Genomic DNA, 24373 nt, shown 5'->3' on the forward strand with positions numbered 1-24373 from the left:
AGGGGATATCCTCAAAGGATAATTAACAACAGTCAGAGGAGAGCAAGAAACCAGCAGAGAGAGACACTACTTGATACCAGTTCAAGGACCCAAAACACAGAAGTCCCACTCACTTGCGTGACAACATATAATTCACTATCCAATGCCGTCAACAGGAGCATCTCCAAACATTGGAAGATACTAACCAGCAAAAGACACAAGTGGGAAAAACCTTCATTCTCGTACAAAAGAGCTACCAGTTTGAAAGACTCATTGGTCCACACTCGCCCCAGGGACTTCACTCCCTTAAATTCGGGGTCAACAGTACTTAATGCCTGGGGATTACCAGCAGTTACAGGTCATTTCCCTTGCGGGAATTGTAGTATATGTCACCTTACTACCCATACCAGAACACTGAACCTTTCAAATGGCCAAATCTGGGAACAACGTGGTCACACGAATTGTAATACAGCCAGTGTGATTTATTTAATCACGTGCTCCTGTGGTTTACAATACGTAGGCATGACGTCCAGACGCATCAAAATAAGAATAGGTGAGCATCGCAGCAATATTCGCTGCCGCAAAACAACTACTAAGATGACTACCCATTTTTTGGAAAAGCAACACACTCCCAACGATATGCGCTGGACAGTTTTGGAACAAGTGCCAACAGGATCAGAAGCACAATTGTTTGAAAAAGAACAACGATGGATTTACCGCTTATCAACCAACAAGTCTGGTTTGAATGATGATATTCCGTGGGGGTCAGTATTGAAAAGAAACTGAAGGGCCAACTGTTATTCATTGCTGGCATACAGATTCTCCATGATTGGGGATGTTTATTTTCTCCCACTACCCTCGAGAGTCGTGTTGTGTACATTCTCAAACACAGTTCTTTGCTTTACATGATACCATGGTGATAGTGTTAGGACCCTCCAGATATATGAAATTTGGGGAAATAATGATTACGGATCAGGTTTCTTTATTCCTGTACACCTACTCATTAGGTTTCTGTATTCATGCACACCCATTAGCAAAAGGATTGACTGACTTTTATTCTCTCTCTTGTTTTCTAATAAAAGCACTGGTATATGAGACAATAATTCCCTACACAATAAGGGCACTCATACCCTGTTGATAAACAGAGTTTTACTCCATCTGAGTGCTCCTTTCTGATACCATGTCTGATTTGATCAAATGAAGGTAATTCCATCTTAATTAGTGATTCACCATGTGTTTAGTGGCTAAACATTAATGTACTTCACAAAGCACACATTATTTTTCTTTTTTGATAAATTCTCATGCCGTCACGCTAGTGTCCAGTGGGGAGACGGGGTATCGAACCCTACAGGCTGTTTCTAAACACTGCCCCTTTAAATTTCTTGTCTTCCTTAGCAGTGGGCCTCACGTCATTGGCGTCTATGTACGCGGGTCACGTGACAGACAGTAACGCGTCACACCGCCGTCATTCGCGTACACCGGTCATGTGACAGTCAGTAATGAGGATGTAAACAGCCTGGCTCCATTGCTGTTTGATCTTCCGGGCGGACGGTGATCCCTTGATGTAGGTACAGGGCGGGGAGCCGCAGGCGTGAAAGTAAGTGTCAGGCTGGATTCGTGAGGAGTCCCGCTACCGGTCCCTTAGTCAGCGGTTTTGCTAGAACGCTGCTAAGTGTTTACCGTTGTTTTTCATTCCACAGGACGCTGCGTGAACATTGCCATACGCTGTCCTGACCCAGGGAGCCTATGAGTTTCTTTAAATTCGTAAGTTCTTCCTCTAGGTTTGGATTAAGTTTTCATTCCCCACACTCGGCATGAATGGGCATACTTGCTTGATTCTACTTGCCACACGTATTTCTTCGGTCACGTGGGTTATATCGTTTTTTTCACACGCAATTAATACAATTGGCCCCCCTTGCCGTATTTTGAAATTCAGTCACGCTTATCAGATCCTCCTCACTGAGGTCCTTTATCTTGTTTTTCGTGAGTCTATTGTTTTTCTCTTCATGATCACCTAGCATTATTCATCATGAGTGTTTGGTTGGATTAGTAGCAGGGTGGTCAGAGTGCCGATTTGGTGTTAAGGTGATGAAGCAGACCCTATTGCTGCATCTACACCTCAGGGAACACACATTTTCTTCCCTGGCCATGCATGACAATCTAGTTTGGCATGGGGAGTATTTCCTTAGTGAAAGGAGAATCCCGACCCCTCCACCGTACTATGGGGTTTATGACAAGGGGGCACAAGTGAGCCTTGACGTGGGTACAAAGACGTGTTACTAAGCAGGATTACATGTCTTCTTGATGTTTATGTCCTAAGTGTCAGTTTGTTCCTTTTCCTTCTACAGGTACCTCGAGGTGACTGTACTCCACAGTGCGCCGCCACGGTTAATAACCGTGAGTAATAATTTATTCCTTTTCATTTATATATTTTGTATTTTTCACATAAGTGCCTCACGGGAGGGTGTACCTTAGAGCGTACATACCCCCGGAGTGCCATTTAGTGTGGTCCTGACGAATGCTGCGCGAATCGCTTTTTTGACAGCAGAAACATGTTGACCATTTGTTGTAATTAAGGACACAGGTCACCTAATATAGTACCACTGATTGTCCGATTTTTATGTTTTTAACCTTAATACGGGTTAGCCTGCATTAAATATTTTTTGGGCTTTAACCCTGTATTTTTTAATTTTGCACTCACTTATTCTGCACACACATTTGAGTTTAATCACTAGTACACTCATCACCAAAAACCCGCTCCGCTGTAACTCAGGCGTCGTAGCACGCTGGGGCGACATTCGGTCACCCCAGCGGGGACCCGATGATGAAGCATGTCACCAACTAGTGGTGAGTGAGGGTCCTTCTAAACAAAAAGGCTGTTTGCCTGCCTTGTTGGACATTAACATCCTTGGCCACAAGGTGGATACCTCCTGACTAGTGGGTATAGTCATGCTTAATACACAGAACTACCTGACCAAGGTTGGGGTCCAGGAATAAACTGTCACTTTTTTCACCATTTCGTTTGTTTGTGGGTATATGGGGTTTTGGCGACACCTAAGCACTCCTTAGTTTTTTTTTATATAACCTTAGGGGGCACAGGAGTGTTGACTCGAGCCCTACCTCTCCCGTTGATACATTAAGATGTGGATATATCCCCTGATGCCAGTCCCAATACTTTGGGCAAATACAGACAGACACCTTTTATCAATGGCAAGATGGCTCAGGCCTACAGGGACACTTGTGCCAGTGTCACAATGGTGACACCTAACTTTGTGGACCCTGGACAGATCATGCTAGGTCCAGAGTACCTAGTGACCAATGCCAGCAATGTCACTACCCACCATAGTATGGCAATTGTTGATTTCTCCTGGGGAGGGGTAAGTGGCCAAAAGAAGGTTGTTGTTAGTTCAGACCTCCCAGTTGAATGTTTGTTGGGCAATGATTTGGAGTCATCCCTATGGTCAGAAGTGGAGCAGAGGACTCACATGGAAATGTTAGGCTTGCCAGCACATGTGCTTGCTGTGACTAGGTCACAGGCCAGAAGATGCCCCACTGAACAGGTGCTGGATCCTGGAACAATGGACCAGACACCTTCCACGAAGAAGAGCAGTAGGATTAAGGCATTGCCTTCCCCCTTGCCCCAGGTTGTGGATCAAGTCTCAGAGGAGGCTGACCTCAAAGAGCTGAGGGAAACTGAGCCCAAAGAACTTGAACCTGATCAGGTTGAGTTTCTGAGTTCAGGGGGACCCTCCAGAGAAGACCTGGGGAAGGCACAGTTAGACTGCCCTTCTCTTGAACCCCTCAGACAGCAGGCTGCTGCTGAGGCTGCAGGGAACGCCACAGGTGCCCACAAGGTATACTGGGAAGATGGACTCCTGTACTCTGAGTCAAGAGACCCCAAACCTGGTGCAACCAGGAGGCTGGTCATCCCCTTGTCTCTGAGAGGTTTCCTTCTCACCTTGGCCCATGAGATTGCCCTTGCAGGTCACTTAGGCCAGAACAAGACTTGGGACAGAATTGTCTCACACTTTCACTGGCCTCACATGAATGAAGATACCAAGGAGTTTTGTCGCTCCTGTGTCACTTGCCAAGCCAGTGGTAAGTCAGGTGGCACAACAAAGGCCCCCCTTATACCAATGCCTGTGGTGGGGGTGCCCTTTGAAAGAGTGGGGATTGACATTGTTGGTCCAATGGAACCCCAGACAGCATCAGGGCACAAGTTTATACTGGTGGTGGTGGACCATGCCACCAGGTATCCTGAAGCTATTCCCCTTAGCACCACTACAGCACCTGTTGTGGCAAGAGCCCTAGTTGGAGTGTTCTCCAGAGTGGGCTTCCCTAAGGAGGTTGTCTCTGACAGAGGTGCAAACTTCATGTCGAGCTATTTGACTGCTATGTGGAAGGAATGTGGTGTCAACTACAAGTTCACCACACCCTATCACCCACAATGCAATGGGCTTGTTGAAAGGTTCAACAGGACCCTAAAAGGGATGATTCATGGACTACCTGAAAAGCTCAGGCGTAGATGGGATGTCCTGATACCCTGCCTTTTGTTTGCTTACAGAGAGGTCCCACAGAAGGGGGTTGGCTTCAGCCCTTTTGAACTTCTGTACGGGCATCCTGTGAGAGGACCCCTGTGTTTGGTGAAGGAAGGATGGGAGAGACCTCTCAAAAAGCCTGCAACCAACATAGTGGACTATGTACTTGGTCTCCGCTCCAGGATGGCTGAGTATATGGAAAAGGCTTCTAAAAACCTTGAGGCAAGCCAAGAACTCCAAAAAGCTTGGCATGACCAAAAGGCTGTCCTGACTGTGTACAAGCCTGGACAGAAGGTGTAGGTGTTGGAGCCAGTAGCCCCAGCAGCACTCAAAGACAAATGGTCTGGGCCCCACACAATCCTTGAGCAAAAGGGAGAGGTCATCTACCTGGTGGACCTTGGAACTCCCAGGAGCCCCCACAGGGTGCTCCATGTGAACAGGCTCAAAGCATATGTTGACAGGAAGGACATGAGCTTGCTCATGGCCACAGAGGAGGGACAGGAGGAGGAGAGTGACCCTCTCCCAGACCTGCTCACTCAGAATCCTGATGATGGATCAGTAGATGGTGTTGTCGTTTGTGGCAGCCTCTCTGAACATCAACAGAAGGATTGCAAACAAGTTCTTCAATCCTTCGGACATATGTTCTCTCTGACACCCAGCCAAACCAATTGGTGTACCCATGAGGCTGACACTGGTGACAGCCTGCCAGTCAAGAGTAAAATCTACAGGCAGCCTGATCATGTTAGAGACTGCATCAAGACAGAAGTGCAGAAAATGTTGGAGCTGGGAGTCATTGAGCCCTCAGATAGCCCTTGGGCTAGTCCAGTAGTTCTAGTGCCAAAGCCTCACACCCAGGGTGGTAAGAAAGAGATGAGGTTTTGCGTAGACTACAGAGGCCTCAATGCAGTCACTAAGACTGATGCCCACCCAATACCAAGGGCAGAGGAACTTATAGATAGATTGGCTTCTGCCAACTACTTAAGTACCTTTGACCTGACAGCTGGGTATTGGCAAATCAGGTTAGCTGAGGATGCCAAGCCCAAGACAGCATTTTCAACCCCTGGTGGACATTATCAATTTGTGGTAATGCCCTTTGGTCTGAAAAATGCACCTGCCACCTTCCAAAGGCTGGTGAATCAAGTTCTCACTGGGCTGGATGACTTCTGTGCAGCATATCTTGATGATATAGCTGTCTTTGGTTCCACCTGGGAGGATCACCTGGTCCACCTGAGGAAAGTGTTAGAGGCACTGCAAGCAGCAGGTCTCACTATCAAGGCCACAAAGTGCCAGATAGGGCAGACACAGGTTGTATACCTGGGCCACCTTGTAGGTGGAGGCCAGGTTCAGCCACTGGAGAGCAAGATACAGTCCATCAGGGACTGGGCTCCTCCAACCACCCAGACTCAGGTTCGAGCTTTCTTGGGCCTGACTGGTTATTACAGGAAATTTGTCAGAAATTATGGATCAATTGTGACTCCACTTAATGAACTGACAAGTAAAAAGATGCCAAAGAAAGTTCAGTGGACAGCAAGCTGTCAAAAAACATTCGATGACCTAAAGCAGGCCATGTGCACAGCACCTATCCTAAAGAGTCCAGACTACTCCAAACCATTCATTGTCCAAACAGATGCTTCTGAGTTGGGTGTGGGAGCTGTTCTATCTCAACTGAATTTTGATGGTCATGACCAGCCCATTGCTTTTATAAGCAGAAGGCTGACCCCCAGAGAGAAAAATTAGTCAGCTATTGAGAGGGAGGCCTTTGCTGTGGTTTGGGCCCTGAAGAAACTGAGGCCATACTTGTTTGGCACTCATTTCAAGATTCAGACCGACCATAAGCCCCTCTTGTGGCTAAATCAGATGAAGGGTGAAAACCCCAAACTGCTTAGGTGATCCATTTCCCTACAGGCGATGGATTTTACAGTGGAGCATAGACCTGGCACTGATCATGGCAATGCAGATGGGCTCTCCAGGTATTTCCACTTAGAGCAAGAAGACTCACCTGGTCAAGGTTAGTTTATTGTCCCAAAGTTTGGGGGGGGGGGGTCATGTAGGAGAGTAGGATCTGCCATCCTATGATCACCCCAGATTTTTGCTTTTTGCTTCACTGGTTTACGACTTCTCTGGCTGTGGGCCTGCTAATTAGACCCACAGCCTTGCTGTTCTCTCACTAAATTGACACGTGTACCTTAGGTGCATTTACCAATTAGTACTGGGCCACCTTATCAGACCCTGTAACTCAGGGCATAGGTGTACCCAGGGCCTACCAGGGGCTGCAGCATGTATTATGCCACCCCTGGCTGGCCATCTAAATCTAACACAACTGGCTGCACGACAGCTGGGGCAAGGTGGCGTACTCGCCCTTTGCTTTAGATATAGTATACCTATATCTAACCCTAAAAATGGACACACAGATTCCTATCAGTCACTCCTATGGCAGGCCTTGACAATCCTGAAGGCAGAGTGCTTGGAATCGTGTGAGATGGTGCTCTGGCATGAGCTGAGCCTGTTTGCAGCTTGCGGAACCAAGTCCTAATAGCTGTTCCATGATAACGCATACCATATACTCTTAAGTGCATTATAATCCTCGCGGTTATATGCTATCTTTGGTATCGCTTTATCAAAACATGTCGAGTAAGGTGTCATACGAATTGGAATACTAACCCCTCGCCAATTCTGGCGACGGGGTTAGCATTCCACCCTTCTAGAGGGACACGCCATGTATGTAACTGTGAACCCCGGTTAAAGTTAACTCAAGCCTCAGCATCACAAAATGGATGCTGCCACCACAGACACAAGTCTGACCCCCTGCAGCTGGGAGTCCTTCCAGCGAGGGGAGCTTGGACAAAGGGTTTCCTGTCAGGGGCGGTGCTAGCACCATCCCAGACAGGGTTTTGTGTATCCTGGGTAGGCAGGGCTTTAGAGGAAGGTGACTGCAAGTGGCACCCCGGTGCTCACTATGCATCTGCCGGCTAGAACCAGTTCCAGGGGCACACCAGCCCCTGAGCTGGGGAAAGTCCGGCATGGGAGAAGGGTGTAACCACCCTTCTTCCTGGTCCCACCCATGGGCAGGACCTAGTCGCGTGCTAGCCCCTTTTCCTAGTATAAAGTCAGGAGCGGGCCCCCTTCCAAATTAGATCATCTTTGAATCCTGAAACTACTTTCTACGAAAGGAACTCTCGACTTCTTCTCAAGATTTCTCCCTTGTGACTAAGGAGTAGTCACCCTGCACCTGCAGGCACCATCCAAGAACACTGCGATTTGCTGCACGTCCTTCCTCCGGAATCCGACTGACCAACACAACGAGACCCGGCTTCCCTGGCACCTCTGCCCTCTACCCACATCGTCAGCTCAGCTGAGATCCGTGGGTGCGACGAGACCTCGAGGGACCGGCCATCTTCAAGACTGCACGACTCTTGCCCAGTACGACCGCCGAGGGATCCTTGAGTGAGTGCTTTGGGGTCCGAGAAGCCCCAACCCTGAGCAGCTCCAGCACCGAAGTTCAGCCCTCCAGCATCCACCAGATCTGCGTGGGGCCCTTCTGCTTTTTGCTGCTCACCGCGTTGTCTGGCTACTAGCCCGCTGGCTTGTGGCCTTCCCGACGACGAACGATGACATCACCACTGCTAGTCTGGTTGCTCCAGACTGGCCCTTGCTCCCCTCCAAAAGAGGAGCACCCCGGACCCTCCTGGTCCACTCCAGACGCCATTTTGAGTCCACCGCGTGGGCTTGCATTTGCCAAGACTTGTTGCCCCAATCCTGGGTCCAGCGACGTCGACAGCAGCAACCATCATGGGACAGCTCGCACCTCCATCCTGGTCGCCGACAACGCCTCCTGGTCCGTGAGACTGCAGAGCCCAGCTTTGCCCACTCACCTGGTCGAGGTGACTCCATCCGGTGCCATTTTGGTGCCCACCTAATCACTGGCTAGTGATTCAGAACTTGGTCCCCTCTGCTTACAGGTGTCTTCCATCTTCGATCCAGGCTTGGATCCATCCGAATCTCTTCACTGGTCGCCTGCCAGCAACTTCTTCTTTCAGGCTCCATAGACTGCAACGAGGATTCCCGACGTCTTTCCAGACCTATGCAGCCGCAGCCCCTGGGCTAGGTAACTTCGGCATTTCGGTGCCCCAGCATAGCCTCACTATCCAAGGGTCCAGATCCTTTTTCGTTTCAGCTCTACCTAGTCGGATTCGTCCGATATCACTAACTTTGTAATTCCTAGCATCCATAGACTTTGTCCCGCATCCCGCGTGAGAGTGCACACTCTGCACCCGATCTCCCTAGGCCTCCTGCTAGTAATCTGAAGGTTCAGTAGTCAAGTCCTAGCGATCCCAAAGCCTATTAGTATAGTACTTACCTGCTAGTAATTTCGCATTCCACTTTTAGAGTATATGGTTTTTCGTGCCCCTCGGGCATTTGTGTAAAGTGTGCAACTTAAAGTATTTTCGTAAGAGTTTTGTTGTGTGCTCAGTACCCTGTCCTCATAAAGAGTACAGGGCTGTTGTGATCCAAATAAATACACTGTTTATTTTCATAACACTTGTGTGGTGTCCTTTCACTTGGTGTTTAAGGGGTATATGTGATGGTATAACAGCGGGCTTAACACGCCCTCCAGAGTTTAGCCCCAAGACTGCTCGTATCCATGCTACTAGGATAGCTGGTCTATAAGGTTGACTTAAAACCAATCATCAATAAGGGTTGTTTGGACTGATACAAAGTGCTCACTAGAATAGTGAACATTATATATCAGGCCAACTTCTCACACCATCCTTAAGGGATTATGAGTGGCTTTCGACTGGCCGATGGGCTTCTTGAGCTCATCGGAACCCAGTCGGTTTTCCTGGCTGGTTTACAATCCGACTGCCAACTTTATAATTCGGTGGTCGGAATGTAAACCTACCATGTCGGTCGGTAAGCCTCTGACGATCGGTCGGAGGCTTACCAACTGTCATCGTAATGAGGCCCTTTGCCTCCTCTCTAAAAGCATCCCTGAGCCCCCATTATGAATAGGTTCAAAATGCGAGGGGGTTACCCGATGCAGAAGCACGCCATCTTCGGGTGGATGAGAGGGAAACCGTCCTTTACACAGGACACTCCTCTAGCACTTTTTCTCTTCTGTAGACCCTGGGGTTCTTTTGTGTTTTTTGTTTATTTTATTACATTAATCACATGAAGTTTGGTGCCACGAAAGGGTGAAGCTTTCTATGGATAGCAAATTGGGCATCACAAATAGTTAAACTCCTTGATGAAATCATGGATGTGACATCATAAACTTGTGATCAAAGTCCCTTGTACTTTTTTTTAAACAGTCTTCATTAAAAAAAGCCAAAGCTGCAGCATGTTAATAGGCACAAATTCCGACCAGCTAAAACTACTCGTACTCACATAAAAAGACAGTCTCATTTGTTTAAAACAATTACGTTTTACCCTGCATAATCTAGTGGTAGTATACAAATCGATGAGCTAAGTCTATGATGTGTAGAATGAAACATTTTCTATAATGACTGCCCAATGACTAACAACCATTTGTTTGGAATATTGTACATAGTGGCTCTAACAATGATGTCCCAGCATTCGTACAGATCAACAGCACAGGAATTGATAGTCTGTACTTTCTGCATAGTCACATATATCATTCCTATTTGTAAATCAGGGATGTGCAAATTGCACACCGACTGGTTTGCAAATGTGGATGAAAATGCGAATGAAATTTGGGATGCGACCATGGTACTAATACGTTACATTGTAAATTGTCCATTTGCGTAGGGTTACAAAATAACCATCCTATTGAATATTAATTGGGTCCTATGATTGGCCATAAATACAGAATTGGTGGCCTGCAACGTACAGACGATCACCGTCCTTGCATTTTCTTTCACAAACAAGAAACTTTTTTTTAAACCTGGACATGTCCATTAAAGGGCAAGGTGCCGCTTTAAAAAAATGTATTCTTATGCAAACAAATCAACACAACTCGTGAACCACTGCCTGAGCTTGCTGAAGCTGCTCAACATAAATCTCTGTCCCCTGGACTCTCCTTTGTGAATCAGTTACTGTCCCATCTTTGGGGTCGGTAGCAGATCAATGTTTGCAACCTCAATTGCGGTCATACATTGATGCATAACATTCAGATCACAAATCAGAGAGTGACGCCCATTTCCTGCCTCTCCCTATTTATGATTTGGAAAGTATCGCAAAAACCCTTTTATGAGTTGGAAAGACGTCAGATTTGCCAAGGGCTTTAATACATGATAAAAGCCCTTTTGGGCTGTCAGACCCTGTGATTTTGGGAAGCGTAGGTTTTGTGACAGCAAAAGGTCTTTACACATGAGACCCTAGGTTCTCTAGGGTCCATTGTTAAAACAAGTATAGATTGCTTCTTTGCTACACTTAAGAGCATACATTATTCAGAGATCGATTCCTATCACATTGTAAATTGACATTAATCTCATTCCAGAATTCGGAAAGAAGCTATTTGAAGGTGACATCGTTTTGCCGGTAAGCTCTACCTATGAATGGAGTTTTTGATATACTAGTGCATTCCAAAATGTTGTTCACCTCATAACTATAATGGAACCATTCCTGGTACAGACTGAAAGAATTACAGAAATGTTGTACATAGGGTATTTCCCCAGCTGTTGCCAAGGAGTGTAGAAAGTTGTGCTGCAACCATGATCTTCAAGAGATGATGAGGTCTTGTATGAGAAGCAGGGTTTACATGCCCATGGCCCAGCTTTCGCTGTGCTGCTGCATCGTCATTACTCCTGACCTCTCCTTGCTTTTCCCCCCATTTTTTGGAGTGCTTCTCCTTGCTTTTCCTTCGTTTTCACAGCTTTTTTCCCTGTTTTCTCAGTACATTTTCCTTGCTTTTCCTTTGGTTTTCACTGCTTTATCCCGCTTTGTACCCTATTTTTGGAGAGCCTACTCCTTGTTTCGCTCGTATTCACTGCTTTAATTACCATTACTTTCCCTGTTTTTAAGTGTCTTCTCTTCCTTTTACCACATTTTCCCTGCTTTCTCTTTGCTTCACCACCGTTTTTTTGAGTGCCTTCTCCTTGCTTTTCCCTAGTTTTTCACTTCTTTCTCCTTTCTTTTCCCCCTGTTTTTTAAGTGCCTTTCTCCTTGCTTTCCACTCTTTTTCACTGCTATCCCCTTCCTTCTCCCCATGACTTTTGAGTGCCGTCTCCTTGCTTTTCCCACATCTTTACTGCTTCCGCCCTGCTTTTTCCCCTGTTTTTTGAGAGCCTTCTCTTTGCCTTTCCTTCATTTTACTGCTTTCTCTATGTTTTTGTCCTTGTTTTTTGAGTGCCTGCTCTTTGCTTTTCCCTAGGTTTCACTGCTTTCTCCTTGTGTTTCCCCCACTGTCCCTCCTGCTTGCTTTTTCCCACCTAGCCCTGCCCACCGCATCCCAATGCCCCATCCTCCTCCTAGGACCTACATAATGGAGGCGAAGTGTGACCCCATTGTGCAGACCCCAGGCCCGGCTCTCCCAGTGCTGCTGCATCACTTCTCCTTGTTTATTTGAGGGCCTTCTCCTTGCTTTCCCCTCATTTTCACTGCTTTCTCCCTGCTTGTAGGCAGGGTGTGGTGGCTCAGGTGACTAATGCGTCAATTGCAGGGCCTGTGTTCGATCTCATGGTCACAGGCTCAAATTCCTGCGGGTCCACTCAGCCTTTCATCCATCTGAGGTTGATAAAATGAGTACCATTGAGTTGCGTAACAATAAACATCTGTTATTCAGTGCCAAGACACCTACGGGTAATCATGTGCTTTACAAATACACCTGTTATGTTTAACCCTATTTTTTGAGTGGCTTGTTCTTGCTGTTTCCTTGTTTTTCACTGCTTTGTCCTCTGTTTTTGAGAGCTTTCTCCTTGCTTTTCCCTCGTATTCACTGCTTTCTCCTTGCTTTTCTCCCTGTTTTTTTAGTGCCTTCTCCTCCTTTTCCTTAGTTTTCGCTACTTTCTCCTTGCTTTCTTCCATTTTTTGAGTGCCTTCGTCTTGCTTTTCCCTCATTTTTCACTGCTTTCTCCTGCTTTATCCCCGATTTGTGAGAGCCTTCTCCTTGCTTTACCCTCACATTCACTGCTTTCTCCTTGCTTTCTCCCCTGTTTTTTGAGTGCTTTCTCTTCCTTTTCCCTAGTTTTCAATGCTTTCTCTTTGCTTTTTCCCACATTTTTTGGATGCCTTCTCCTTGCTTTTCCCTAGTTTTTTACTACCTTCAACTGGTTTTCCCCGTTTTTGAGAACCTTGGCATATATTTTAGCAAGAACCTTGTTAAAATTATCGCCGTTTTAGCAGCAGCAAACTGCAGCTAAAACGACGATAATGGGCTTGCTAATATGCGTTATAGAATTCCAATGGAAGCCCAGGGTAGATGTTCAGGACATCTAACCTGGGCTTCTATTGGAATTCTATAATGCATATTAGCAAGCCCATTATCGCCGTATTAGTGGCAGGAAACTGCCGCTAAAACGGCGATAATTTTAGCGCGGTTCTTGCTAATATGCCCCCTTGTCCTTACTTATTTTTCACTGCTTTCTCCTTGCCTATTCCCCTGTTTTTCGAGTGCCTTCTTCTTGCTTGTCCCTCATTTTTCACTGCTATCTCCTGCTTTTCCCACTGCTTTTTGAGAAACTTGTCCTTACTTTCCCCTCATTTTTCACTGCTTTCTCCTTGCCTGTTCCCGTTTTTTTGAGTGCCTTCTCCTTGCTTTTCCCTCATTTCACTGCTATCCCCTGCTTTATACCCCTTTTTTGAAAGCCTTTACCTTGCTTTACCCTCATTTTTAACTGTCTTCTCCTTGCTTTCCCCTCCTTTTTTTGAGTGCCTTCTCCTTGCTCTTCCCTCATTTTCACTGCTTTCGCCTTGCTTTCCCCCCATTTTTTGAGTGGTTTGTCCTTGCTTTTCCCTAATTTCTCACTGACTTCTGTTGCTTCTTCCCCTGTTTTTTCAGAGCCTTAGCCTTGGTTTTCCCCTCATATTCACTGCTTACTCCTAGCCTTTTCCTCTGTTTTTTGAGTGACTTGCTTTTCTCTAGTTTTCACTGCTTCCTCCTTGTTTTTCCCTCATTGTGACTGAATGAACAGATCACCACAAAGCAGTTTGCAGCTCCATCATTTTATAAATCCGACAGAAGAGTGGCCTCCATGAGTCTGAAACAAAACCTATTTGCTATAGATTTTTTGTTGCAATATGGTGCCAAAGCTACAGTTAAGTCTTTGGGAGATAATGCATTTAATGTCATAGCTAACATATAGTGGCAATAGTTTTGACTTATAACTGGATGAGTCTGGACGCTTCTGTCCTTGCAGTCACTCACCATCCACTCACTTAATCATTATTGTACTCATGTCTCTATTCAGCAATCCATGGACTCATTATTGCATTCACCCACTTGCCCTATCAACACTATCACATGTAATGTAATGTAAGAGATACTTCTATATCGCTACTTTCACTCCAAGGAGTATCTTGGCGCTCACCCAACCCAGATGGAAGAGTTGGAGGGAAAAAGGATGACTTACACTCTACACCACAAATTACACCAACGCCCTACATGCCGCATCAGACAAAGAGAAAATCCAGGTTTTTAGTGCCTTCCTGAAAGAAGTTTCTTGGGACAGTGATCGTAGAAGGGGCGGAAGCTTATTCCAGGCCTTGGTACCTAGTACAAAAAGGGATTTACCACCTTTTGTTGCCAGCTTGAATAGAGGAGGTGTAAGTAGATTCTGACTGGCAGACCTCGGACAACGTGTCGGGTGGTATCTTTTGAAGCCATTGCATAGGTATTTTGGACCTTGCTGATGGAATGCCCTAAAGGTAATTATAAGAATTTTAAACAAAATTCTTTTACCTATTGGCAGCCAGTGGAGTGTGTTAAGTGCTGCTGAAGCTGTAGACCTACGGGGCCAATGTAATATAATGCGGGCCGCTGAATTTTGACCATTTGTAACCTGTGGAGGACGGTTTAGTTAGCTCCAGCATATAAGCCGTTACAATAGTCCAGCCTGGAATTTATTAAGGCCACTGCAACTGTTTTCCTAGCCGAAAACGGAAGTAAGTCAAAGAACTTCCTCAGAGCTTTTATAATCTGGAAGCACGTCCCAGCTACTGCCATCGCCTGATGTTTAAAAGACAGTTGGTCATCAAATTTGATGCCCAAATTGCGGGCAGATGTAATTGTGTTGGGAGGGGCTTCTGCATCCACCGGCCAACACATTTTTGGGGAAAACAGATTATGACTCCCAAATGGCAGGATTTCTGTTTTGCCAGCGTTACATTTTAAACGATTGTTAGTCATCCATTTAAAAGTTGCTGCTAGACATTCCTTAAGATCTTCCTCGGCACCTGGCCGTTCCCTATCCAATACCAGAATGAGTTGGGTGTCGTCAGCGTATGAAATTGAACTGATCTGGAATGACGCGATCAGTTTCACTAGGGGTACCATGTACAGATTGAAAAGTACAGGACTTAGGCTCGAGCCCTGAGGGACCCCTGAGCTGACGGCTTTAGCCTCAGACTGATATTGACCCAACACTGTGACTTGGCATCTATTGCTAAGGAAATTCCTAAGCCAGGCCAAGACCTGCCCTCCTACCCTGCTGCAGCCAACCAGTTCACTAAGATGTTATGTGAGACCGTATCGAAGGCTGCCGACAGGTCAAGTAGGATAAGGACAGCCTGCTTTCCTTGATCCATGGCCGCTTGGAGGGTCTCTGCTGTAAAAAGCAGAGCCGTCTCGGTAGAATGTTCTGACCGAAACTGTAGCTACTAATTTGTAAGGGGTGTAAGAGTGCTGTTGAGAATATATAACTGCTAGTCTGTGAGTGTGTGGGAATGATTCTGGTTACGTCTAACTGACATTCTCATGCGTGTGGGAGGGATGTACGTCGGTACAACGCGATCTTTTAGATCGCAGTACTTTACAACGCTGCCATTACAACGCAAGTCGTTACAACGTTGTAAAGGTACTGCAGTGTAAACACCGCGTTGTAAACGATGTTTCCCGTGTGAGAGTGTTGCTCATTTTCCAAACTTCTAGTATTTGATAGGTATAAGAATTCTTTTAGAAGTGTGTGATGGGTACTCTATTAGGTGTGTGAGAGTGCTTCTGGTAGAGTTTGACTGCTCGTCTGTTAGAGGGGTGCGAGTCTAGTTGGTACCTAGGATGTTTCCTCTTTGGCACTGGGGATGAGGTTTGCACCATACAAAGCTTGGGTGCAAATTCAAGAACAAGCTGCCCCTAAGTGGATGGACATTTGTCGCAAATTGAGGCTTAACATCAACAGTCCAACAACATTTTAATGGCAGTAAAGCACATTTTTCCTCACAAGAATAACAGTGTAATAGATTTACAAACCATAAAGGTTTATTAGCAGATTATCAAAGTTACAAATTCAAGTTATTTTGATTTGTCATAAGTCAATAATTACCTTGTTATAGCATGGTTCAATATAATCCAAAGCAAGTGAGGATAGCAAATACAAAGGCAAGTTATTTAAAGATAGTTATATGCAAAAGAGATGATATTCGATTCCCCTAAAGGGAAATTCCCTAGCACTAAGCTGAAAATTCAGATGAGGTGGGGGACATTTAAGCAGAAGTTTCAGCAAGTAGAGCCTCTAAAGGCAGACCAAAGGAAGGCTCAATCATGCTTGAGAGTTACATTCTATGAGGAGGGAAAAGTTAGGATAGAGCAGAGGTCTTCAATCTGTGGGGTGCGACCCACAGGGGGCCCCGGAGTCCTGGGAAGGGCGTCCGCATTTCTAGGCCTAACTTCTGCCTGGAATACAAAATGTGCTCTTCCTTTTGGACAAAGTCAACTGCATCAGTGAAATGCTTCAGCTGAAATTAATGGAGTGTCATGAGCTGTAAAACGAAGAGGCCCAGCATACAGGTAAAACAATTCTTTAAACAAGCCTTCATGCCAGGGTACCTGCTTGCCTGAATGAAATGCTAATGTACTCTAGGAGTTAATCTGCAAATGTAAATGATGTTTGGGAGTGGATCTGTGTTTCATTGCTCCAATCACTTCAAGCATTGTGATGACAAAGATGTGTTTTTGTGTGGTTGTTAGAAACTGGGCTGTGAAGTGTGTGCGTATAATGATAACTGTATTTACACAGTGCTAAGTACCCCTTCGGAGGTATTGAAAGGACAACTATGCAACAAAAAAAAATGCCTTACTTATGGTCTGATATTGTACAAATCTGAATTTTGGAAGCTCCATTTTATCCTAAAACTCTTTACACATTTTGTAGCAGTCTGTCTTATAATGTGTGTAATGCACATATATATTAATGACTTACGCATTCACAGTGCTTTATGTCATAGGCTATGACATTATAACACCAAAAATACACAAGTCACTATTTTACACTGCACCAACAAACTTTTATTCTGTGGCTCTCTGGTTACACACAGACCTATGCAGTGCATAAAATAATATAGGTTTGAAATGTACTATATAGTGCATTTACCACTGAGTAACAACTTTTTAAATGTATTTTTAATTTAAGCTACACATTATTTGATATGTTATTACCTCATGGTGAAAGACCTAAAAAATGAACAAAATATCTTGGGGCTGATTTATGAGAGGCTTGCACTGCTGGAGCGTCAATTTTTTGAAGGTTCGGCAGCACAAGCATCTCAAACATATCTATGAGGTGAGGCAAAGTCACCCTGTGTGGCTTTGCTTGGCCTCATGGATATGGAGTAAGACAAAACAGCGCAAGTCGCTGCGTTGCCTTACTCTTTGTCAAGTAGGCGTTCTATAGCCGTTGCAGTGGGTGTTCCCACACAATGCCAATGGATTTTTACGCTGCCCCAGATGTCCAAAACCATGGAAACATGGGGCAGTACCAAAACCTTACGAACCCTCAGAGCAGGCGTAACGAGGAGAAATGTTTTTATTTCTCCTAGTTTTATCCTCTTCCCATACGTGCTGCATTTTGCAGCACACATAGAAAGAGGAAAACCCCTCTCAGGATTGTTTTTGTGCAGGAAGGTTCCCCTTCTTCCACAAAAACCATATTGCCTATGTCGGTGCTAGGCAGCAATTTCTGTGCCAACCTCGGGGGAAAGGAACAACAATGCTCATATTTCATAAATTAGGTGCATTCCTGCCCTTCCACATTGGCATGGGGCATCTCTGCAAGAAGACTTGTGACGCTGACCTAGGCCAATGCTTCATAAATGAGGCCCTTTCTTTTTATCCACACCTTTGACCACACCCCCAACCACTGACATTTGGTTTGCTAAACACTGTATAATTTATTTCCCCAATGTATAAATGATTTGTTGTGGGAATTTATAGTTGTTGATGGTTGGCAATGATAAGGAGGCCCAAGTTCTAGATATGTTTGTCAGGAGGGGGACGTTACATCTAAACGTTTTTGACAGGGGGGTCTCTGCATCAAAAAGTTTGAAGACCTCTGAGGTCTCTAGGGTCTCAAAAAAGGGAAAGCAGTATCTGCTCTCGAAAGAGTATACAGGAACTTCTGTAGGCAGTAGCGGACAAGAGTAATCTCAATGTGGGTAACTTAGCAATGCACAATTAAAACACAAGATTCACCAAACTGTTACACATCCCCCAGTTTCCAGGAGATGGGCACCAATCAGACTTCAGCACATCATCAATAAGGTGTCTTCGGACCCTCTCACAGGCCCACAGCTGCATGACATTCAGAGATATTTAGTCCCGGCTCGTTCCTTAGGGTCAGACTACTGCCAACCAAAGCGTAAACGAATCATTATATCACTTTCGGGAATACTCAAAAGTACAAACATTTTATAGAGAGACTAGCACATAGATTAAAACTAAGTTAACTCTGTTTCTGCAATTCAGCTTCTGAAATTAGACAAATAACGTGTTATATCTAAGGGCACATTTAAAAGTTTATTTTCTGAGGCCTAAATCGATTATAGCTAACTTAAATTGAGCACACACAACATGTGAATCATCAACTACGATCAAACTTAACAAGTGAATCAGATTTCAAATATAATGTGCATTAGTAAAATTATTTTGCAAAAGTGAAAAAAAGTTACAAATCATCACCAACTGCTTCAAATAGTCTTATGGTTTCTCACCCACGCTGTCCTTTGCTTTGATTTCAAGAACCTTTTCCCACCAACCAAGTCCTGCATGTGTCACTGATCCACTCATCACAGGCACAAACCATTATGTTTGGGACCTCTCTAAATACCAGCTCCACCAGTTAACAGAGTCTCAGCCCACTCCCTGGGACTCCCTAGTGCCTTGTGTCACTCACCCCCTGCTTTGGGACTTTATCTCCAGCCTCATATGAACAGCTCCACTGCAGCGGCTCTTCATGGCTCCCGCCTGTCCCAGTGCTCAAACCCTGAAGCCACATCAGCTCCCCAGCTCAGGCACATACATAGCATACTGCGGCAGCACATTGCCCTTCAAGCACTGTCAACATGTGTGATACACTGAGCTTAAGTGGTTTGTCACAAGACAGTTTGGTTCTGTGCCCTAGCAGGGAGCTAGACACAGCTGGATTTTTTTGATGTCAAAGAAAAAATCCAACCACTTTCTGTGTCCTTTCTGGAGTACAGACACTTACGTCTCTTTCAGCTAAAAGCAATAGAACTGCTTCATTTGGCGGGTTAATACTGCTGCTACCCTATCAAATGCCTGTGAAAAGAAGACCAAGAAATGTCTGGAGCTACAATTACATGGGCACCTTACTACCAGACCTAAAATGAGCACCAGGTACACTCCTTTACAAGTTTGACCTCAGAGTAGTCAGGCAGAGCAGTCCAAGGCCAACTGAAGAAGGTAGGGTATGCTAGAAATTTAGAACTTCGGAATGCACACAGTAACACTTTTTTTAAAAATATTATTTTAATGATGCAGTGTTACAATGGCACATTGCATATACAGCATCTAACAATACAATATCATGGCATAGTGCCAAACACAAGGAAATGGGAAAAAACAGGAACAGAAAAGAAACATCAGAGCTGTGTCCAGTAATAGCTTACATTTAGAGGAGAAATAAAAATAACAATCAGGTACTTCCTTAAGATCAATATTCCACACTCATGTCTACATGTTAGACTCGCCCCACCATTTACGTCATATGTCCGAGTCCAATAAAAGTCCAGGAGGCGCTTGCTCCGCAGTAATTACTCAACTCGGCGATCCCATCTCAGTGCGCCCACCGCTGTAGTGTTGCTTCCAGTGGGGTGTACCACTGCAGCACACGCCCCCTCCCACTGTTCCTGCATGTTTCGCCCCTCAGGCGTGAAGGGGCTTTGGTAGAGCCCATACGTAAGCGTGGACACGTTCCCCTGTTAATAAAGAGCCCAGGGTCCTGGGCGTGGTCAGTTAGTTACTAGCCACCAAGTGTAACACGTGTGTCCTGTAGCCCTGCTTTCTAGGCCCTAGGCCAGGACACTACATTGGCGACGAGGCGGTGGTCCTCTGCCCCCACCGCGTGCCCTACATCAGCGCGCCCTGTCATCGGCGCCCCCACTGCCCAGCAGCCCAACAACGATCGGCCCTCCAACGGCTGCCCCGCTGCCCGGTTACTCCTGGACGGGCGGCCCTGCTCACGGCGCTCTGCCCCGGTATCTGGGATCGCCTGCCCCGGCCGCGCCTTCAAGGACTCACCCGGTCTGCCCAGTAGCGGAAGAGACCCGCCTGCTTGCCTGCGGCGGCCCGCGCTGCCCTCCGGCATTCCCGCTCGGCTCCCGCATGCCTCCTGAGCCGTCCAGCGGCCATCCTCTACGACGTGACCGGCGTGTCACTTCCAGGTACCTGCAGCGGCCTGCCCCGTTGGCTCCAGCTACCCCTGGGCCCCAGCTTTCGCCTCCCCCGAAGACGCCGGCCCAGCGCGACATCCCTGATGGTCCCGCGCATGCGCAGGAAGCGCCCGGCAACACGTCCCCGACGTGCACCGTGTGTTCTCACGCATCTCGCGTGTCCTCGGCCCCGCGGACCCTGTAACCCTCACGCTTCTAGCAGAACGGCGCCAGGGTGCGTCTCTCAAGTGCATACTTCTTCCCACAGTGTTTGTGGAGGCCACACAGTCTTCCTCTGCCTGCTAGGAGCGCCCAGACGTCTCGCAGAGTCCTGCTTCAGCCGCCATGGCCAATGTACCGCCCCTGGAGCCCTTCTCCATCACGGGAACGCCCCCCTCGCAAGCAACACGGTGGCGCAAGTGGGCTGAACGGTTGGAGAACTACTTTATCGCAGCGGACATCGCGGTGGCGCGGCGTCGCGCCATGCTGTAGCACCTAGGGGGGGAGGCTATTCACGACATCTCCAAGGACATCACGGAAGGCGACCCACCACACACCTATGCCACCCTGCGAGACGCCATTACAAGATACTTCGAGCCCTTCACTAGCGCGGATTACGAACGTTTCTTGCTCCGACAAGCTCGCCAGCTCCCTGAGGAGTCGGTTGATGTGTTCTATGCGCGTCTCAAGAAACTGGCCAGCAAGTGCACGCTCCCGGACGCGGAAGACGAGATTCGCGCCCAATTCATACAGGGGTGTACCTCTCTGAAGCTGCGAGAGAGGGTGCTAGAAACAGACGCCATGCCCATGCGTGACATCCTCGCATTAGGACGCTCTAAAGAACTCTCCAAGGCTTGGGCAGCCCACATGGAGCCGGATCCAGCAGTCAAAGTCAAGACAGAGCCGGTGTGCGCGGTCAAGTCACAACGTCCAGACAACCGGATGAGGCCTCAGAGGAAAGACCAGCCACGTCAGCCCCAGTCCACCCGCGATCGGACCTGCATTTGGTGCGGGGGTGCCACCCCACACAAAGGCGCCTGCCCAGCCCCAGGTAAAATCTGCAGCGCGTGTGGGAAAGCCAACCACTTTGCAAGCGTCTGTTTATCGTCGCAGCGGAAGAAGCAAAGCGGCCCGCCCAGGAGGGCGCGACAGGTAGCGCCACTACCGAACACGTCGAACAGCAGCGACATGGACGACGACGAGGAAGACGCCGCGTCGGTCCACGTGGTGCGCATGCTCAACACCCTGGCGGCCACGTTATCAAACGAACCAATGTGCACCGTCCATGTCCATGGCCAAGCAGTCAGAGCCCTCATCGACACCGGCGCGACGATAAACCTCATGGCCGCCAGTGTGTAACAGTGCCTGGAGGAAGCCCCCACGCTTCACCCCACCAGAGTGCAAGTGTTCGCCTACGGGACCCGGCGCCCATTGCGCCTGTGCGGAGTGTTCCGAACAACCGTGTCTCACAATTCCATGCAGCTGCAGACAAAGATCTATGTATCCCAAGAAGGATCAGGGTTCCTCCTTGGCTGCAAGACCGCACGTGAACTTGGACTCATTCACTTTGCCCTAACCGTGCAAGCTCAAGGTCTAGATCATCTGGTCGCAGAACATTCCTCATTGTTCGAAGGTATTGGGTGTCTACGAGGCCCTCCCGTCCGACTCCACATTGACCGGTCAGTGGCCCCAGTAGCCCTCCGGCACAGGCGGATTGCGTTCCACCTCCGGCCCAAAGTGGAAGCCGAACTGAAGATGTTAGAGCAAGCCGGAATCATCGAACGGGTGACTGGACCCACCCCGTGGGTGTCCCCCATTGTCGTGGCCAAAAAGCCGAAGCAACCTGATGCTGTAAGAATATGTGTGGATATGCGCCTCCCTAACCTAGCCATCAAAAGAGAACGTCATCTGACGCCAACCATCGATGACATCATCGGGGAACTCGCAGGATCCAAGTGGTTCTCCAAGATGGACCTGAGATCGGGATACCATCAGATCCAGCTTCACCCAGACTCGCGCCCAATCACGACTTTCTCCACACACGCCGGCCTGTGGAGGTACACGAGGCTCAATTTCGGCATCTCAAGCGCCGCCGAGGTGTTTCAAAATATCATCCACAACGTCCTCCAAGGCCTCGACGGAGTACTAAACGTGAGCGACGATATCCTGGTGCATGCCCCGACTCTGGAAGAACACATCAGACGCCTCCAAGCTGTGTTCAACCGTCTAAAAGAGAGAGGACTGACGCTCCACAAAGACAAATGTGAATTTTTGTGCAAAGACATAAGTGTCTTCGGATACAAGTTCTCCGATCAAGCGGTGGGCCCCGACCCAGAAAAAGTAAGAGACATCCACAACGCGCCAGCACCCACCTCCATAACAGCAGTCCGCAGTTTCTTGGGCATGGTGACATACTGTGGACGTTTCATAAAGGACCTGTCCGACCTAACTGGACCACTCCGCGACCTCACGAAGTCGAATGCCACCTGGAAGTGGGGCCCGGAGCAACAAGAATCCTTCGTGAACACGAAAGCAGCCCTGTCAGCTGACACAACACTGGCATATTTCAACCCACAAAACGAGTCACAACTGCTAGTTGATGCCAGTCCCACCGGTCTGGGAGCCGTCCTGTCACAACGGCAATCATGCGGAGAATGGGCCCCCGTAGCGTACGCCAGCCGCACCCTCACGCCTACCGAACAACGCTACTCCCAAATTGAGTGGAAGGCCATTGCTATTCTGTGGGGGTGCCGCCATTTCCACATTTACCTCTATGGCCACCCTTTTTCAGTAGTTACCGACCACAAGCCCCTCATACCACTCTTCCAAGGCTCTTCCTCCCGCCCACGCCTGAGGATTGAAAAGTGGGTGCTGCAGCTGCAAGAGTTCCAGTTCACTGTGGAATATCGGCCCGGCACACGTAATCCTGCAGACTACCTGTCGAGGCACGCCCGACCTGTTACCGACGCGGAAGCCGCCGAAGCAGCGGCCACAGAAGAGTACGTCCGGCTAATCGTCGAAAGGTCAAGGCCACGTCCCATGTCCCTAGAAGAGGTTTCAAGAGCCACTAAGGACGATGACTGTCTCCAGATCGCGATCCATGCCGTAGAATGCGGGGACTGGAAGGCGCTCCAGAGCCCTGCATCCTTTCGCAAGCCATCCTGAAGGCCCTGTACCAGATCCGACACAAACTGTCAGTCTCCGCTGAAGGATGCCTCCTGAGAGGCCCCCGCCTGGTGCTACCCAGCAGCCTGACCCAACAAGCCGCCTTGCTGGCACACGGATCACACCAATCGTCAAATCCCAAAACAGACTCCGGAGCAAGGTGTGGTTCCCCGGGCTCGACAGAGCAGTTGAAGGTGATCCATAGGTGTCCAGTGTGTCTTGCGACAAGCCTTCCAAACCCTCTGGCGCCCGTGGTAACCGAAGAAGGCCCCACATCCCCGTGGGTGCGAGTGGGTGCAGACTTCGGCAGCCTCCCCGGGGGCAAGTACATGCTCGTCGTGGTGGACGATTTCTCTCGCTACCCGGAAGTAGAAATTGTATCGTCAACGGCAGCCTCGGAAGTAATACCAAAATTCGAAAAGATAATTGCCACCCACGGGCTCATGAAGGAAGTCCGCACTGACAACGGACCCCCATTCAACGGCAACGACTTCACGGAATATCTCCAGAGCCAGAGCGTTAAACACAGACGGATCACGCCAAGGTGGCCTCAGGCCAATGGAGAGGTCGAGAGACTAATGAGAACATTGAACAAAACGATACAAATTGCAGTTGCTGACGGCCAGTGCCTGGAGCTGGCCATTTACCAATTCCTCCGAGAATACCGCCTGACCCCGCATTGCACTACAGGAGTCTCCCCAAGCCGACTCTCATTCAATCGAGTCATGGCGGACACCATCCCGCACCACCCAGCGTGGGAGCTCGCCCCAAACCCAAGAAACCGGTCCATGGAGCAACACGCCAGAACCAACCAGGAAGCATCCCGACGGAGAAGAGCAGCGGACAGCCCCATACAAGTCGGGGACACTGTTCTGGTGAAAGACCGCCACCCCGGAGGAAAGTTCCGTCTGCTC

At 47.9% G+C, this 24373-nt stretch overlaps 1 pseudogene across 1 annotated transcript in view; it reads left to right on the forward strand.

Annotated features, from left to right (window-relative positions):
- LOC147707019 (meprin A subunit alpha-like) overlaps window positions 1-24373 on the forward strand; it is a 119842-nt pseudogene that overhangs the window by 21753 nt on the left and 73716 nt on the right. The window contains exon 4 of the transcript XR_015296605.1: window positions 10975-11015. The product of XR_015296605.1 is annotated as a meprin A subunit alpha-like (transcript). The remainder of the gene's footprint in view (window positions 1-10974; window positions 11016-24373) is intronic.

Source organism: Lissotriton vulgaris, chromosome 6, assembly GCF_964263255.1.
Source record: "Lissotriton vulgaris chromosome 6, aLisVul1.2, whole genome shotgun sequence".
NCBI lineage: Eukaryota > Metazoa > Chordata > Amphibia > Caudata > Salamandridae > Lissotriton > Lissotriton vulgaris.